This window comes from Acartia tonsa, chromosome 3 (assembly GCF_053477335.1).
Source record: "Acartia tonsa isolate MP-2025a chromosome 3, ASM5347733v1, whole genome shotgun sequence".
In the NCBI taxonomy this organism is placed as follows: domain Eukaryota; kingdom Metazoa; phylum Arthropoda; class Copepoda; order Calanoida; family Acartiidae; genus Acartia; species Acartia tonsa.
In genome coordinates, this window is record NC_137262.1 from 20,277,889 (window position 1) to 20,292,195 (window position 14,307).

The 14,307-nt window shown below is 36.6% G+C and overlaps 1 protein-coding gene and 1 long non-coding RNA gene across 3 annotated transcripts in view; one reads left to right on the forward strand and one right to left on the reverse strand.

Annotated features, from left to right (window-relative positions):
• Window positions 1-14,307, forward strand: part of LOC145313603 (iripin-3-like) — a 423,989-nt gene that overhangs the window by 288,613 nt on the left and 121,069 nt on the right. The window lies entirely within an intron of this gene.
• On the reverse strand, window positions 1,465-6,582 carry LOC145313597 (uncharacterized). The gene is made up of 3 exons (XR_013877420.1): window positions 5,685-6,582; window positions 4,904-4,963; window positions 1,465-4,143 (listed from the first exon to the last, which is right to left on the reverse strand). It is a non-coding gene; the product is annotated as an uncharacterized LOC145313597 (long non-coding RNA).

Here is a 14,307-nt window from a genome sequence, read left to right on the forward strand (position 1 = left end):
TATTTCTAACCAGTTTTATATGTTTAATAAATGTGTATTTTTTAGAAATACTTTGTTAGATTATTGATTATTAAATTGTATCGGAGCTACTCTATACTCGTATTCGCAGTCTGTCTGTACATCCCCTCATACGTCATTTTGGCGCAGTCTTGTCTACCACTCATTTTTTGAGGGGGGAAGGTTTAGATAATTAGCGTACAGACAAAATTAAATTGTAAAGTAGCTTCGATTGCAAAGTGAAATTAATATTTTCCTGATAACTAAGTTTATTCACGGAAACGGTTTACAGTAACAATTTGTTACAGAATATTTATAATAATTATTTCGTGGCAAACTGCCAAATAAAGATAAAAAGGAACCCGCCTTTTATTTTCACACTAGTATTTAATTTCACACATTTTCATATTTTCTCCTTAAAACAGGAAGAAAGGGATATTCCCAAGTTCTTAAAAAGTTTCGTGGTAGACAAATCAGTGTTAACGAACACTACACTCCAGCACCATGACCGATAAGAAAAATGATGATAAACAAAAACCGCCGCCTCCGCCGGCTCCGGCCGTCTCGGGCACCTCGCAGCAGCAGCAGCAGCAGCAGCAGGCTGACCCGCTTTCCCCTGAAAAAATCAAAGATCTCATATCGGAAGCGTTAAATGATAAGTTAAACGAATATTCGGCACATTATAGAGATTTAATAAAACAAGAATCCGAGATTATGCAGCTCGAATTGGAAACAAAATGGGCAGGGTTTAAGGACACAGAATCACATCGCAGATTATTAGCCGATACCGACATTTTGGACCTAAAACGCAGAGTATCAAAACTCCCAGCGGACGGAAATCTTGGCCCATTGTTTGCTGAAAAAACGCTAAACGAAAGTCTTAACATGACTCATTTTAACACCATAGGTGACGATTCAATTAATGCCACTTTTTATGACCGTATATCGGTCCAGCAAAAGATAAACGTGGTTGAATGGGTTGCCAAGGATAGGATGACAGCCCCAGGTTGTATGGCCTATTCAATTGTAGGCTTTATAGGTCCGGCGGATAATGACAATTGGATGAATGTAAGAGAAACTTCTCTAACTGAATATGAAAAAACCTTGCTAGAAAGGATTCCCTTTATCCCTGATAGGATTAAGTCGTTAGAACCCCTCCGTAAAACTACAAGGTCTGCACCCAATGTAGCAAATAGACCCTCTACAAGGAATACGCCAAACACAGGCGCAGCCGCAACGGCAACAACTAGCGCCGCCGACGATGACTTTATTAAAGAATGCTTTATTAAGGGACAAAAATGGGATTCCGATTTTGCGAGGGATGCCCCTAGGTGGGACGGTAGGGCTGACTTTGATAACTTCTTTTCTAATATGTGGAGGGTTGCAAAGACATATAGAATCTGTGACCCAATCCTTTTTAAGGATATTTTATACCAGCGAATTTATGACTCTAGAGGGAAACGATTAGGAGACTTAATTACGCCTGAAAGAAATCAGGCCTTATCTGCTTTAAGTTATTACCTGATGATTAGGAGGCTGGTCACTCCTTTCTCGGATCCAGAAGTAGCCTCTCAGTACTTCTACAACCTAAAACAGGAGACTAATCAACCCCTTGACACCTATTTTGAAAACAAACTTAGGGTGTTCAAACTCATGAATCCTGGTCTCATACCTAAAAAGAAGTGGAAAGAATTCTATCTTAACGTTAGCAAAAATCTGCTGTATACCAACCTTGCCATAGACATGGCCAATTATGTTGAGAGCATGCAATTTTTGGACGATTACAACGCTTACTTAAATAAACTTATTAATCTCGGACAGAGATACGTTAACTGGGATGGGTCTGGCCATATTAGCAAGGAAAACCTTTCTGCTTGCTATTCTCAAGCTATGGAAATGTTCCTACCTAAAAATTCTGCGGAAACGAAAAAACAACCCATAATCAGTATTATCGAAGATAATATCCCCACTAACACGGCAATGTATAAAGAAAACTTAACCGAAGAACCTGACGAGGTTCCTTCTTGGGTAGACCATGAGGATGATCCTATTGCTTGGGATCAAATCGAGGGCGTTATAGGAGCCTTTAATGGGAGGAGTAAAATTATTAAATGCTGGCATTGTAATATCCCTGGCCATGTAGTGCAAAATTGCAACAAAAAGAAAGCTGGGGAGCCCCCAAATCCTGAGTCCCGCTTTGGTAAAACACGGAGTAAATTCACGCCCAGAAAAGCTCCAAGTAATAGTAATAAAATACCTGAGCAGTATGCGCGTAAAACTATCAACCAAATGGATCAGGAAGCCAGCGAAGAATCTGAAATAGATAAATATGTTCAAGCGATTGTTAAAAATCACGTCCTCTAAATATAAAAGTGGATCTATGCGATATTAATTGTCCCTATCCCAGAAAATAATATTTGCTGAATGAGTTTCATATTTTGATATGAAAGATAAACAAAATATCCCATGCCAAGCTAAGCTTGCAAATTCCTTAATATCAAATATCCCTTGCCAAGCAATGCTTTGGCGCGAAAAAATAAAACAAATTATTGTTATTAAGTCTGACTAAGCAACACAAAATAAACTCCTCCCCCTCCTTTCCCTATCCAAATGTAGCTGATACAGGAAATTGGGGGAAGTAGGGAAGTAACCTGAGGAGCATTTCACATGCACTTAATATTTCCATTTTTTAAAATCTAATAGTCTTTATCAAGAAGCTAATAAGTGAATACCTATTTTCTATTTAGTAGTATTTATTTTTAATATTGCACGACTTATCTAATATGTAAATATCGTATATGTTGAATGTATATATAGTAGAATCTAAAACATTCTAGTTTAATTTTTAACCGCTAGGGGAACTTAAGCGAATTATCTGTATATAAACAATGATTTTTGAGTTGAACCCTCAGTATCGACTTTATCTGAGAGTTGCTCACTCTTAGCCTCTGATTTTTGTAGCTGAAATATCTCAGCAATTATGTATATTAACTTATCCATATGGATACATATTATTGCATTTTGTACAGTGACAATAATAGAACTATATTTAATTTATTATGTATCCGAAAGATGTCGCCTAGAATGCTACCGCGGTCCGTATAAGTAAATGATAAGGTTAAGAAGGGGGGGGGTCTATGGAAAATCTGTATAAATACAAGCAAATTTTCAAACCTAATTCAGTTGTCCTTCAGTTCTTTGTTGTTATCATTTACTCATTTTTGAGCTGCAATCAAGCAGCATTTAAAAATTAAAATCTTTAATCACTTAAGATGTGATTAATAAAATCTTAAAACATTTTGATTAAATTATTTCCCGCTAGGATTACTAGCAGAATGAAATAAAAGTTAGTTCTATTAGCTTCCGCTAGGATTACCAGTGGAATAAAAATTCTATATAAAGTGAATGCACATTATTAATCGAGGCCAGTTACTACCAAAGCAGTTACTACAAACCACATCCTATTTTTTTTAAGCTGATTTCAGCATTAATTATACTCTAGTAAATATATAAGCTTGTTCTACCCCATAGGTGGAAAAAATTAAGTATAAATACTAACAATATCAGAATAATAAACCAGTCATCATTGACCCTCTTTATTATATTAACCATATCTAATAATTTTTTGAGCTATAATTTAGCGCTAACCTTAAATTATTTGTATCGTGAATCAGATACTGACTAATGACACTATATTTTGTATAAATACAGATGTAAATCAAAAAATAAGTCAGTCTGTTTTTAATGTCTTGTTAGTTGCAAGCTGAACACTTATTTTTAAGCTACTTTGTAGCCCTTCAATCCTTTAAAACTTTTTAGTTCAGTTATATTCCGATAGGTTTCTATCATATATCCAAGTATATAAATAAGGACCCGTATAAAAATTAAGTAGTTTCTTTAGAACTATTAACATTCTCATGCTTATTGAGACATTTCTGGAGCTGAAAAGCGCTTGATAAAAACTTAATGAAACCCAGAAAGCTATACAAAATTATTTTAACAATTAACCATATTGTTAAAACATTTTATTATTTAAAAAATTTCGACAGACAACTATACCTGGAACACAGGAAGTCTCTGTGTGAGGATTACCATCGCCTAACCGCTGAGGTGGGGATCTTGGAAAATATGCATCTTAGACTTCGACTAAAAATATAATTTATTTTATAATGCCTATCTGTGCAAAACTAAAAGTTCTTAATCCCGTGGGGGGGGAATTCCTGCAAACCGCTTTAGTGGATACAGGAAATAACTTTAGGTCCCTTATTTCTAGAGAAATTTTAGATGATAATAAAATCACATTCACCCCCGCCAATCTTAGCGCTCTGTCTGTAGATTTAAAACCAGTAAATATCATAGGACATGTAAGTTTAAAATTCAGCTTTGATGGGTCAGATAAAATATTCGAAGAAACGTTTTACATCCCTGAAACGACGTCTAAAATTATAAATCTAGGATATGAATTTCTCAAAGTTAATCGAATTAATTTATTATTAGATAAGTTCTCCTTTGAGCTCCCCAATGGCGAGCAAATCCCCATAGAAAATTCAACAATTAATATAGTTGAAGAAAGTAAAAACATACCCCTAATTCCTACAAGTAATGTTCATACGGAACAAAACTCCCTTATCCCGGGAATAAATTGGAGTAACAAGGGGGGTACTGGGACATTAAAACAAAATAAAACATGCGTAAAATTAGCAAAGAAAACAACATTCTTGCCGGGGGGGAATACAACAATTATAACAATTCCTATTCATCAGAAAAATAGGAAGCTGTATATATCCCCAAATAATTCTAAAATGACAAGCCATAACGGCTTAATGCTTATGGAGGGTATTTATAATGTAAATGAGAAAGGAGAATGTTGGGTAAATTTTGTTAATTTAGCAGGAAAAAATATTACCTTATTGGATAACGTTAAAGTTGGATATTGCTTTGAATTCGAATCAGATCCCCCAAATTCCTGCAATAAAAGTATTAATCAAATAAATGAATTATCAGGAACTACACTTCTTAAAAGAATTAAATTCATTAAAGAAAAATTAGATTTAGAAAATAGTGATCTTATCAAAAACAACCCAGGGATGAAGGAAAAGGTAATAAAATTATGCCTTGATCATTTTGATATATTTTCGGCTGATGATGCTGATATCGGTAACTGTGACCTCTTACAGTATAAAATAGACTTGATCCCCGGGGCTAAACCTATTAAGGCTAGAAACATTCAGTTAAACCCATTATACGAAGCCAAATTAAAAGAACAAATTGAAAATTGGCTAAGGGGGGGCGTCATTGAGGAGGGCTACAGCGAGTGGTCCTCCCCAATCTTTGCGGTAAAGAAAAAACCGACGGCTGGGGGGGAAGGCAAGCTTAGGTTCGTTATCGACTTTCGTGCGCTTAATAGTGTAACACGAAAAATTAATTGGCCCCTTCCCCTGATTTCTAGTAATTTAGAAAAATTAGGCACTGGTAATGTATTTACCACCCTCGATTTGACTAGCGCATTCCATGCGCTAGCCATTTCGAAGGAAAGTAAACACTTGACCGCGTTCACAGCCCTTAACAGGCAGTATCTTTTCAAGAAACTGCCGTTTGGACTGTGTAACGCGCCAAGTGTTTTCTGCCACTTGATGGATAAGGTCCTAACCCTTATCCCTGGCTTATATGAATTTATAATATCTTACCTTGATGATCTTATTATATTCTCAAAGAATGTTGATGAACATCTGAAACATCTCAGAAAACTCTTCGGAGTCCTAAAAACAGCAAAACTTAAGTTAAATCTAGCCAAATGTAAATTTTTCACATCCGAATGTACATATTTAGGTCATATAGTCAGTTCCCAAGGACTTAAAATGAACCCCGAATATTTAGAACAAATTAAAAATTGGAGCAGGCCCAGGACAGGCAAGGAACTCCAGCGTTTCCTGGGCTTCTCCAATTATTATAGGGCCTATTTCCCATCATATGCAAAAAATTCTTGCACCCTAGATGAACACAGAAATGATAAAATTATCGAATGGACTAATTCCCTATCAAAAGATTGGGAAAATTTCATAAATATGTTTTCAAATTCTATAAGTAAAGGCTACCCCCAGTGGGATAATCCTAACCCCTTTATAGTAGACGTAGATTTTTCTACGAGTTATTTCGCTGGAATTCTCAGCCAAAATCAGGGGGGGGTAGAAAGAATTATTGGAATATGTTCCAAAAAATGTAACGGGGCAGAGAAAAATTATCCAAGTTATAAAGGCGAATTAGCATGTCTAGTATTTGTTCTTAAAACCTTTCTTCATTATTTAAGATTCAGAAACTTTATTGTGCGTACAGATTCGATTTCCTTAGTTCATTACAAAAAATGGCAAAAAGGAACAATAAATGGTGTAACTGTAAGATGGATTTACTTCATCCAAAGTTTTGACTTTACAGTAATTCATCGAAAGGGTAGGGACCATTGTAATGCCGACAATTTATCTAGAGGGCAATTTTTATGCAAAGAACATAAGGAAACCGATTGTGAAAAATGTACTAGCTCATTTACCTTGGATCCTTATGAACAGGATTGCCCATACCAAGACCAGATCTTTGAGATACATTCGGCTTCGGAAGTCGGTGTGAACAATGTTTGGCAATCTGAAACACAAAAAGATCAAGTATTATCTGAAATTCGTAGGTGGATATTCGAAAAAAAGAAGTTGTCGAGCTTTGAAAAAGCTGAACTAACCGGCCGGAAAGAGGTCCTTTTTAAGTTAATAGAACATTTATACGTTATGGAAGGACTTCTAATATTTAGACAACCTCTTAGCAATGGAACATTCATTGAAAGACCCGTCGTACCCATTGGATTATACAATAAAGTTTTCGAATTGGCACATAATAATAGTATAGGTCACAAGGGGGTTAACGAAACAACACGCAAGATAAATGAAAGATTCTTCCTTATAGGAATTAATAAATTTGTCGAATCACGCATTAAAAATTGTATTACCTGCCTAAGAAAAATAGGACAGGTACCTAAACACAAGCAACCTATCACCCATTCAGCCATTAGTCACGAGATTTTTGGCCAGGTGTCAGTAGACCTTATCGGTCCTTTAACCACTAACTATTTTCAAGGACAACATGTCCGCTACATATTTATACTGGTTGACCTATTCTCTAGGTATATTATCGCTCACCCCATCAAGGACGCCACCGTGGAAAGCACGGTGAAGGTCATCCTTGAACAGGTGGTACCCATCTACGGCTTATTTCGGTCATTGAGAAGTGACAGGGGAACAAATTTTACTGGGGAAGTTTTCAAAAAGGTTATGGATGAACTAGGTATCGAAACTAAACTTATTCCCCCAAGAAACCCTAATAGTAACCCATGTGAAAGGCATAATCAAAGCATTTATGCAGGTCTTAGATCTGATGACCGATTTGAAAGTAAAGACTGGGCAAGAAAATTAGCCTTGACCACTTTTGTAATAAACTCTAGTACGTCTAGAAGAACGGGGTATACGCCTTATTACCTCATGTTCGGCAGGCAACCAACTCTCAATCTCGATTTCTTTTCTCCAATCTTGCAGAAAAGACAGGACATTGACTGCAGGTCTTACTTGAACTACCTAAAAAATTTGGAAGAAATTATTGCACAGGTTTCCAAAAAATCTAAGATTTATTTAGAGTTTCAAAATAAATCTAGGAAGGCTTCATCTCCCCTTTTCGTTAACGACGTGGTCTTTGCATTTTTTAACCTAGTCAAAATAGGGGTCAGTAAAAAATTGCAATCTTTCTATGGAGGTCCTTTTATTGTAACAAAAAAATTCTCAGAGGCCCTTTTTGAGCTCAGTCCCTTTGGATCAAATCCAATAAAAACTAACCAAGTTGTTAGTAGAGATAAAATACGGAAAATAGATTCTAAAGTAGAATTATTCGGGGAAACACTTTCCTTTAACGTCTTTCCTATTGAGGAAATCGTCCCGTCTGAGGAAATAACCTTAGGAATAGATAATACCGGTCAAACCGAAATAAACGATAATAAAGGTTTGGAAAATGACGATTTTACCTACCTAGATAACGATGGTGACGATTTTATAGATAAAAACCCTGAAACTAGTCAGGATTTACCCCAGGGGGAGGTGGATTGTGATGGGGGAGGGGATATAATGGAAAAAAACTCACCATTTGAGTCACAGCCCAAAGACCAAGAACCCCCTGGCGCAGATCGGTCATCCGGTCCTCAAATTCACGTCGAAAATAGTTTCTTGGAAGAAACCGTCCCGTCCGAGGCTTCTTTCTTCGCGCAAAGACCCAAACAATCCAGCCCTGAAAAGGTTATTAACGTTAACAAACAAAGCATAGTACCTAAGTATATATTAGAAGAAGAAAGAAAAACTAGGTCACAAGGGGGGGATAACCGCATACATGTCCAAATCGGACTGCATAACCCAATTAAAAGGAAAAAATAAAATGTATATAAATGTAATATATAAAACCAAGGTGGCAAATGTATATAGCTTAATCTACGTATGTATAATAACGAAAATAAACAATATATGTTAAAACTAACTAATTAACATATTTCAGAGAAAAACGAGAAGCATAAAAATAAAATGCAGCATCATTTGGCAAAGGCACCAGGAGCTCGAGGTAAATTTATTTTGGGATTCTTGGGGCTTTTTATTATTTTGGCAAAATCAAATGCGTCCGAAATAATACAAATAGATGCGACTCAATGTGTAGCAAACGAAAATCCGCGTTTGAAAATCTCTGAATGCGCTGCGTTTCTTAATATTACTAAAATAGAACAAAAACAATTTCACCTGCTGCAAAAGGTTGAAAGAAAAATTATACCTGGAATTCGTTGCCACCTCCGAACCAGTACTCATTACTGGTATTGTGGCAGATATAGCCACATACACCTCGCTGCTCCAGCTCTTGTAGAGATACCGAACCTCGTAACTTATGAAGACTGTTACACCATGTCCAAAACTAAAATATTTAACTTTGAAGGAAAATCAGTCTCAGTGTATGAACACCAGATGTCATACACGCGTTTCCTGGTAAACGGGACACTTACTTACCCCAACAACATCCTTAACGGCATCGACCCCGCCTGCGAGGGGAACGGCGTAAACATTAACGGCATTTTTATCCCTGGGACATTTGAGGAAAAACAAATAGGGGTCCAGGCTGAGCCCGTTGAATTATTACAAACAAAAGCGGGCTGTTACCTGGGCAGTCACTGGGTGGGAAACAATTGTTTAGATCACAATCTGAGATTAGGCTACGATAGGATTATCTCAGATGATAAAACTGATAGCGCACAAAAATTCACTTCTCCTTGGCGAACGGTAGACATCTTTAATATTTCATTGTTTACATTTGAAGGAGAACAGGGTACCCAAAAATATCTAGTGATCGATCCCCAAATTACTCTAGCACTAGAACTTAAAGATAAAAAACATTTTGAAAGTCTAATTCCCGAATTATTTTATTACAAAACTAATATTGATAACTTAATGGTATGGTTCACAAATGCTATAAAACCATATTTCCCACTCTTAAACGCTAAGGAAAAAGATGATATGTTACCACTAGAGATTTTCTATTCCTACCAACAATATAACAAATTAATTGTCCCCGAAACTCGCTGTTTACAGAACCATTTTCTGTCTAAAAGCAATATTCAGACTCATCGCAAAAAACTAGTTAGGGCGCTCGGTGAGCTAGATTTAGTAATACAGTGCGACAGTCTTAAAATCAATGTTTCTTTGGGAGAAAATCTACCCTGTTTTGTGGATCATTTTTCGGTTTCATTTAATAATAAAACTATGGGAATATCCCCATTTTCACGCAGATTGGTCAATACCACCCATCTAACCCCGACTAAATGTGCCGAAAATCCAATTTTCTTACATTTGTACCAAGGAAAATTCCTCGGTAATCAAGGGCAGGGTATGCAAATACTAAATGTAAATCAATATCTTATGGATAAACCGATTAGCTTATTTCTATATCATTCTTGGCAAAGCCTAGAAAAAACTAATTTCTCAGAAAGTGCCGAGGAATTATACCTCAGCCAACTTGCCGCAGACTCCAATAATTTTGAAGTAAAAATAACTGATTCCTGGTTTATTCAAACGTATCATAAGGTGGTTGATTTTCTATCCAGTACTTGGTATCATATAGTGCTTGTAGTAGCAGCCATCCTTACAGGAATAGGGTCGTTATTATGCGTCGCTTTTATTATCTACATATTAGCCTGCACCAAAATTCACGCGTACAAGGAAGGAGGTACGAGTGAAACGCACGAATTGCGGGATTTTGCAAATAATGGGGAAAACTAATCCCCTCAAAAACGGACGACCTGTATCAAGCATATATACCTATAAAATTGTCGTCTCTAAAGGTCGTCTTTGTAAAAATATTTCCTTATTCGGTATAAGGAATTAATGACCCTTAATTTTAAGTTTATTATTTTTGTTTTAGGATATCCCAGGCGGAATTTTTCAAGGGGTTTTCACCACTCCCATGGGGCCGGTCACTCTTCATACCGTCGAGAATATGAAGAGGCACCCTTTTACAATGAAGAGGACTATTACTATGACAGCAATCATGGCTATCCCCAGGGCGGCCCTGAGGAAGCCTACTATGAACCTGATGAAAACAGGTATCAGCCGCGTGTAAAACCGCCGCGCAACCCTGAAAACCTCAGTGAATTGCAATGTGTCTCAAAGTCAATCCACGTTTACCGCCAAGCGAGAAAAGATGTTCCAAAGGAACTCCTAGACTTGCAAGAAAAATTGCGGCAGGCTAAAAAATTAGAAGCCAACGAATATTCTGATAAAGCCAGGTCTATGACCAGGCCTCTAATGGAACAAAATAGGGGAGGGGAACCGCAAAAAAATCGGGTGGAATCGCCGCCAAAACGTAGTGCCTCACCTGAATTGGAGGTAGTCGCCGTAAAATCTGCCCCAAAAGCGGTAGAAAAACGTCCGCCAACACCAACAGGCAGCGGCGGCCCAGTAGCCAAAAGGGCTAAGGTGGAAATTCAACCGCCTCCATTACCCCCTAAAAAGAAAGAGACATTAGCAGAAAACAAAAGTGAGCCTAAGGCTTTTTGGGTGACCGCTGAGGAATGGAAAAAAGTCCTATCCTCCACTGTAAAAGAAGCAATGGAGGAAGCTCTTCTCCCCTTCCAGAGAAGTCTGGAAACTAAAATTGCTAGCAATGCTTCATTTGTTGAGAAAGCATATATACAACATGGCAAGCGCCTTATTGAAATTTCCGCAGAATTACTGCGGAACCGCAGAACTTTACGCGACAAAATTCGCACCGTCTCTGAGGACTCGACCGTTGAGTTAAAATCAAGAATGACCACGGTTATTGAGGCCACTAGTCGACTGTTGGACCAAAACTCTGACAGGGTAATTAAATATATTAATACTCGTTGTAATGTAATGAATGTACCTGGTCAGAATGTGGCACCCATAGAGGCATCCCTTCCCGCTGGGGACGTACCCCGGCCAGATGATGATGGAGTTGAGCTGATCTCCCATTATGGCGGTTCTGAATGCTCTGATGAGTACAGGCCTACCGATAGAGAAGGCAATCCAGAGGTCCTGGATCCTGCAGAGGAAAACAGTGACACAGAGCTCGATAATCAAATCAATGAGCTCTTTCCATCTGGAATTGATCTGCCTGTTAATCCGCAGGCTGGCGCTGCCTCTGAAGATCCAGTAGCCACGGCTCCCTGTGAGGGCATGTTAGCCCTCCAGAATGCTGTCGCTCCAGAGCCTCCAGCAGCTCCAGAAAATCCTACTCCCGCTGAACCCAATCCTGTGGATATCGTAGAGAGGGCCATGGCCGCAATCGAAGAACCTGCGAGTACCACATCAACCCGCAGAAGCCGGCGTGCAGGTCAACTGTGAGGGAATATTTCATATTCCCTCAGAGGGGGCAAGTGTGGTAATATACACCCAAGTTTATGTATCCTTATCCCTGTTCACATTCCTATACTTCTCTGGCTGAGTCAGACCTCCACTGGTAACCGCCACCATACTCCATCCTGCTGTGTTGAGGGCTAGTTGATTGTTGCAGGCCAAAGAGTGAATACGCTTCCTCCCGTCTGCACTCGGTTAGATACAAGCCTATAAGTCTAGGCTGGCGGTATCTATATCTCCCACGTGTTCAAGTACGTCGTTTCTTACCTAACTAAGAAACAGGACGTCCAAGCCTTTAATATATATATCATAATAAATATATCCTATAATAATAATCCCATTAATCTGCCTATTTCTAACCAGTTTTATATGTTTAATAAATGTGTATTTTTTAGAAATACTTTGTTAGATTATTGATTATTAAATTGTATCGGAGCTACTCTATACTCGTATTCGCAGTCTGTCTGTACATCCCCTCATACGTCAAATATATATCACAAATGTATGTACATATGAGTTTTTTCTACTTTTTGCCAAAAAATATACATACATCTTATTTAAAAGAGACATTATTACCTTTTAGCTTATTTGCTTTATTATTAATTGCATGATGTAAAACTTAAATATTAAAAATGTACAATATTATGATATAAATACTTTAATATTTATTTTTATAAACAATGAGAGAAAGAAGATCATAAACACACATACCTTTTAGAAGATACTTTGGGAGAACATAAAACATATCTTTGTTTCTCTGACTTTAGCAATATTTTTTTTGCTTTTGACTGGTATACATTACTATGTCCTAGTAAGTTAAGGACGGTAAATTTATCTTTTTGTTCATTGGTAGACTTTTAAATTGCAAAGAATAATCTAAACTTAAATAGTTCTAATAGATGTGTATCATGTTTTTGTTATTTCTTTGCTGCTTATGGACATAATTGTCCTTGCAAAATTATAATAAATCTATTCCTGTGCACGCTACTGCTTGTGATGCTAAAGCTAGAAGCATATCATGTTTTTGCAGGGAAACTTGATACTTTGATGTTAACTCGAAACTTTAACTTAATTGAGAAAACAACAACGATGTGCTTTGTTTTCTGGGGAATTTTGTTCATGTTTTGACTTTGTCACTGCGCTTAGCAATTAAAGTGGCGCGATATATTTTTAGTTATCAAAACTGTGTAAGGTGCTTTCACTCTAGAAATTTGAATTAGTTACATTACTGTTTTAGGAGAATGTTAAGTCCTTTGCCTGTTTAACCTATTGATGCTTAATTTAGGTTAGGTTATGGACAATTATCCTTAGGAAAATAGTGATCCACAGGATAAGATTTAGACATAAGCTTTAAAAAAAATGAATTTAAGCTTAGAAAACTAATATTGAAAAGTAAATAATTAGTTGTGCCACTTCAATTTTAAGTAAGTTAGTTTAGTGCACATGTAAATAAACATTATAATTGTAACTTTGACATTTTTAAGGGTCTGCTTTTCAAATTAAAATCTGTATCTTATTATAAGGAATTGATAATTTAATCATTTTAACTAAAACACTAAAACAATTTTAGAAAATAAAAGAATATTTTTTTTGTAGTGAAGCTATTCTATAACTTACTTTGTCCGTCTGTCTGAAGGTCTGAAGGGAAACGTGAATTTATCGGGTTCTATTCAAGATATCGAGCTGTAATTTTTGGTGAATATTTCTATGACCTCTGCGCTTCCATTCTGTACATTGTTATACAAACTTTTCATTTTGGAGTGATTGTTGGCCTTTCCCATTAATAGGAATAAACCTGCCATATAACCATTATATGCTTTCCCAATCTCATGGATTTATAAATCCAGCATTTTAAACATTTAAATATTGTTGACATTCACAGCAAGACGAACAAACAGACAGATATACATTCAATTACTTTAATAAATTGAATATTCCCCGAAATGTACACTTTACTTAACATTGACTAAATGCTTTTATATAAATTGTAAGGTGGGACATAACTTCCAAAAAGTTAGTGAATCATTAAAAACAAGAATGACAACATCCATAAAAGCGTAGCTCTAAACGATAGGACAAAAGAACATAAACACTTTTAGAATTTAAGGACTAAAAAAAGGCAGAAGTAAATTTGTTGAAAACTGACTAAATACAGGATACTATTTAAGGACATACTTACATTTTAAGGACTTGATTATAGAGATGCTTCGCTTATAGCATTGTACCGTGTAGTAATTGGAATCAGTATACCCCTATGGACATAAATATTTATAATCTACTTTTTGTCATTTTGCTTATGAGTTTAACAATGTTTGGAAGTGATAGTACACCAAATTGTAAATACTATTCATAACAAAATGAAATTAGACCTTTCCAC